This window comes from Schistocerca serialis, unplaced genomic scaffold (assembly GCF_023864345.2).
Source record: "Schistocerca serialis cubense isolate TAMUIC-IGC-003099 unplaced genomic scaffold, iqSchSeri2.2 HiC_scaffold_1353, whole genome shotgun sequence".
NCBI classification, from domain to species: domain Eukaryota; kingdom Metazoa; phylum Arthropoda; class Insecta; order Orthoptera; family Acrididae; genus Schistocerca; species Schistocerca serialis.
Window position 1 is genome coordinate 6,196,314 of NW_026047573.1, and position 6,000 is coordinate 6,202,313.

Below are 6,000 nucleotides of genomic sequence, written 5' to 3' on the forward strand. Positions count from 1 at the left end.
TTTTAACATTAACAGTGTTCCTAACAAGCCTAATCACACATAGTTTGATGCTGGAATCAAACCCAATGTAAAATAATCTCAACTAAACATTAACATTTCATTGCATTAATGAAGTGTTCATAATGGAGTTATGTGGTAACTGTTTCAAATAATAGCAACTCAGCACTGTGTTATACAATACCTAGTAGGTGACACATGTACTTTGAATTAATATAAATTTTGATAGAAGCTGTTTTTCTTGTAGAATTCCAGAAATTTCTTTTGAGCTGGCTTACATTGGAGTGTGACAGACTAACTTTGACATTGCTTTTCCCTGGCATTCACCCACTGGTTGTTAGGAAAGTGTCATCTTTAACAAATCAATAACAGGAAGAAATCTGGCACCTCACTTGTGCCTGATTTACAATGCAACACAATGTCTAGAGAACAACCTCATGTTAACAACTATAGCAGATTGATAGCAGCAGTGGATCAGTAAGAGAAATAAGTTACTGATAGCATGGGGATGGCAATAGGAACATGGGTCTCCATTTACTTATCTCACGATGGTGGTCATGTTGTACATGCATCAGATTGTAGAACACGTGCCACACGATAGCTTCGTGCCACAGTAAACAGCAACAGGTTCCTGGAAGCTCATAGGCCTATACATTCATATTACACTGGCTTGAAAAATATAAGGACAAAGCAACTTTTGCATGGTGTCACAGCCAAATAACACAGCTCAGAGAAACTGTACATACAAATAATTATTTCAGTATTCTACAGAAGGCAACTGAAAGAGAAACTGACAAACAAAAATGATGCTTTCATTCAAAGAAAATAATTACACTGAAGTGGCCATGATTTATGAACATCCTCTGGCTTACAAAAGACAGAACATGGTTCTTAATAGGGTGTGTGATCAAGAATGAGAATGCATGATCTGCAATGTGCACCCATTTTGGCACAAGGTTGGTAAAGAGTTCCTGTGTACAGTGTTCCATTCCTCCTCCAGTGCAGCTAACAATAGCTAGATGCTCATTGGTGCATGTGGCCATGCTGCAACGCATCTCGCCAACATGTTTGATAGGGCCTAAGTCAGGGGAACACACAGGATAGCCCATTCGTCAGATGTCCTTGCATTCCAAGATCTCCACATGCACTGTTCTGTGCAGTCAGTCGGTGAAGTCACAGCCGAATGCCCTCCTGAAAAAGCAAACATTGGGAAGAAGTACTGTGTCGCAGTGGTGTTGTCTGGTCAGTATACTGTGTTCAAAGATTTGAAGGCAGTATGCCCTTGCAACATTGTGCCACTTACATCATGACAACTAGACTACCAAAATGATGATGTCAGGCAAGGTTGGTGAGATGCATTAGTGCTCTGTGGGATGCACTGTCAATACCACACTGACTCCCAAGAGGAAGAAAAAAAAATTACATCACCAAAGATTATAAGCTATGGAATAAGCTACATGCAAAGAAAAAACAGTTAATCACTAGTATCTACAAATACTGTTTTTGCCTTTCTCTTATCCTGCAAAACATGGCTAGTGTGTGATAGTGCCCACCACCATCCCACAAAAATATGGGCTGAGGTAGTAAATAATCTGTAGCATACCCTGTAATCTAAGATACATTGGTATGTGGCAATCTGTTTGTGCGGATGAAAAGAGACTACCCCATAAATCAGTCTTTTAATTAGATTGCGTTCAAAGTTTCCTCCTGTGAATGTACAAACCATTATGAACACAACAAAATATGCTGTAAGTGTGTTCCTTTACCTGCCATAGGCCTAGACAAAGAAATAGGATATATGGTAAGCATTTTCATGCAGCAAAGCAACTTACACAATATTAACAAAGGAATGGCATCCATCATAAGCATGTTCTTAAATAAACTAACAGATAATTGTTAATGATACATGCACAACATTACAGTACATCATATTATATTGACTACTTTTCTTGCCTGTCCTTTGTACACTCGTGTGTTTTCATGTGTGTTGAGAGTCATCACAAATCTGACACTTGCAGTCAGTGGTAAATGCATTTTCCATTAATTATGATTTTGGGCAAAAATTTTTCCAAACCATTACACATTTGATATTTAATTATACCCTGTGAGCCAGGATAATCTATAAAATATGCCACTCATAACAGAATGGTTTCATTGGCTGATTGTAACTTCAGTTGTCATTGGATAACTGTGAAATTGAGCAAATATCTTTGGAGTGGAATGCATTTTAGTCCGATGATATAAGTACCCATGCCATCTGCAATCCTTTCACAACTGTACTTCTGGCGGACTCTAGCATTCACTGCTGCAATCACTGAAAGTTTCTTGTTACTGTTGGTGTTTCTAAAGAATTTACAAGAATTGTTCTGTGCATATTACTATACATTAAACTACATGCAACAAAAGAAAATAAGAAAATTTGAGTGCAGAAAACTACACTGAAACTTCATAGTTACAAAACTTGGTTTGACGACTGAAGCACTTAAAAATCTCTCCATTATGGTGCATAAACAGTGGAAACAATCAACTCTGTCCATTCACTGGGGCCCCTGTAAGGATCACAGGTTAATGTTTTGAGTACTCTTTATTGGGTTCCCTTCCATGTGATGGTGGACAGTTTTCAAATTCAAGAGTGAGGAATGTCCATGGTGCACTGGTATGTTTATGACTTGGAGCCATCTTTGTAATCATATGACGTAATTGTTCCTACAAAGCACTTCTCATAGCTGGTTAATGCGATAAATATTAACAAGCTGACAGTAAATATTACTTCAAATTGTAAAATCTGGGAATCTAATAACTTTTCCCCTGCATTTTTTTCTGTTGGTCCTATCATAATCATTATTCTCCCCCTTCTCCTACCATTAAGAGTTTTGACTTTCCAACCACCATCACAGGTTTCAACATCAATTTTCAAAATTATTCACATGGAAACCAAATTGTGTTCTTTCTCATGTTTAACATGTAGAGTAACACATAACAAAACTGTTTTGCACCCTAAATGCCTTTGGGTTCATTTAGAAAAAGATTTCGCATTTTTGGGTCTGCTTTCAAAATGGTTTCACAATGTTTCATCACCTGACTGGTGGGGAGAGTGTTGTAGCTGGAGCAAATCTTTTCTGGCTGGAGCTTTGGTCAAGTGAAAGATTTTTAGAATCATACCAAGGAATGTAGAATAGAATCTGCCATAGGCTGCTTTGGTCATTTCGACTGTTTTTCTTGTTTTGAGTCATGGGTGCAGCTTTTGTAAATGTGAAGTAATCTACTTATTTAAGTGATGTAAAATACTTAACAGCTGTTTGGGATAAGTTGTTCATTCTTCAGTTGCAGAGATATAAGGTGAGTAAAATCAACATTTTTTAAAATGTATCACATAAAACATGGACTCATCTGTCCACGTGTCATCAGTCATGGAAGATGACGTACATTGAAACAGCAGGTGTTCTTGTACCTTGGTGATATTTGCCAACTAAGTTTCTTTAACATTTAAATAATTTTCCTTCTTGAAAACGGAGATTTGTGTTCAAAGCATAGCAGGTATTTCAACATATTTTTAACTTGTAACTGATTTTTTATATATTAATTCATAAAATGATATTGCTTACTAATAATTGGAGTATTGCGGATTGATAATGTAACACAGACCACCAAATACAATACTGATGTAATTTTCCCAAATATAAAAATTTTAAATTTTGATAGAATATTTGCCCTCAAAAGGCAAAGGTCCAGAACTCAATTCATCAAACAGTTTCAACCTGCTAGGAAGTTTCATATCAGCACACACTTTGCTGTAGAGCAAAAAATATGTTCTATTGTAGTTTGATAAAGTTTCCGAATTTGTAAATTCTGAAAAAATTTTGTCAAAATATAATTTCCAAGTGTTCATCCAATGCAATAATCTCATTTAATTGGTTTGGCTTAAAACATTGACATTCACTCATGTGCTTTTGCAAACGAAATCGAATGTGGATGAATGTATCACAGAAAGAAAATCAGGATCTAGTTGTGAATAAAATGACAATGGTAGGCTTGATATAGATACTAAATTTGGTTTCCTGGAAGAAAAAAAATTGTGAGCATGATTTGCAAGATTAATTCCTCAAACTTCTGCAGAAACAGCATAGATTGATTGAGAACTCCATCTGACCTGCATGGCTGGAGGTACATCTACATAATCAACAAGCCACTGCACAGTGCTTCGTAGAGGGTACATTATACCACTACTAGTAGTTCCATTTTCTGTTCCAGTCTAAGATAGAGAGAGTGGAAAACAAATGATATATTTCTCCAAATCTCTCCTAAATACTCAAATATTGTGTCATAGTCCATATATGAAATATTTTTTGGCAGCAGTAGGATAGTTCTGCAGTCAGCTTCAAATGCCAATTCTCTTAACTGTCATGTTCTTAGAAATGCATGTCTTCTTTCCTCCAGGGATTCCCATTCGAGTTCCCACAGCATCCTCGTAACACTTCCATGCTGATGAAACCTGCTAGTAACAAATCTAGCACCCTGCCTCTGAATTTCTGTAATGTCTTACTTCAGTCTGACCTGGTGCAAATCCCATTCCCTCGAACAGTACTAAAGTGCAGGTAACACTAGAGTGCTATATGCAGTCTTCTTTACAGATGAACCACACTTTCTTAATTGCTCCCAATAATCCAAAGCTGTCCATTTGCCTTCCCTATCGCAATCTTCATAGGTACTGTGGGATGCTTGGACTTGCAAAGTCTGGTACCATTTGATGAGGACAGGAAGTAACCTTTTCATAGTAACAGCATTCTCATTTTTTATGCATTTTAGTTAAATATCTGATGTTACAAACCTCTGGAACATGAAGTAATGAAAAATACTCTGTCAAAAATTGTTACTATTAAGGTGCATTTATAAACATACAAAATTAAAAATAGCACAAATACATGCAATGTATTCTACAGGGCATTTATTACGGGTTGTCTGTATGTTAGGGTGCAACTTACAACAGCTATGGTGACAGAGACAATACTGGATTTCAGTTACTTGTTTCAGATGGTGAGAGGATTATGTGTGCCATCATTCTGAACTGTCTCTTTCTCAGAAATAAACATGTGAAATCAGTTTTGAGAAACCTTTATTAGTGTAGGAGTTATGACCTGTTAAAATTTGGGACAGTTGGCAAAGCCGGTATTGCAGTATGTGCTCAATAAGACCACCATTGTGCCAAACCTTTCTTGCCAGTCATGCTGCACACATCACCAGATCTGTGGGTCCAGCTGTGAGACCAGGGCACCATGGTGGCCTTCTGATAAAATGCCTCCTATGTATCCTGTGACCTACAAACTGTTTTAGCCAAAAACAGTCTGACTTCAGTGGCATATTGGGGAGGTACACAGTCTCATTGGAAGGTGGTTGGGGTATCACCCTCTGATTCATCAGTGTTGGAAGCACATAACCGTGGAACATATTAAGATACCTCACCCCATTCAAGGTTCTGCCAATAAACACTGGAACCATGATTTTTGTCCCAAATCCCACATAAAATCATCAATTTTTCACCACCAGCACTTTTCAAGAGGTCCATGCAAAAGGGAGTTTGCGTCTGACAAGTAAAAAAGATTTTCTTCTCCTTGTAACTAAAAAGTAACTTTATCACTGAAAAACACCTGTCAAGTGAAGTTCGGATTTCTATTACATTGATCAAAAGCCTCTTCTACGAATTGCACCCGCCAATCAGGGTCCCCCTCAGATCTGGTACTGAGACTGTAGCTTATCTGGTGTCAAAGTTTTAAGCTGCATGTGTTGTAAACACACCAATGGCACCTGTATATTTCTGAGAGCCAGTTCATGCTGTGACTTGGACTATCCACAAATGGTGTCAAAATTTCTGTTACCGTCTCTTCATCAGTGGTTGTTCTTGGATGTTCAATGCATGGCTTGTCAAGTAACTTGGACACTGTCCTGTGTGAAACACCATTTCTCTTAGGATGCTGGGCATTGAAGAAGTCCGCACCAATCATTATG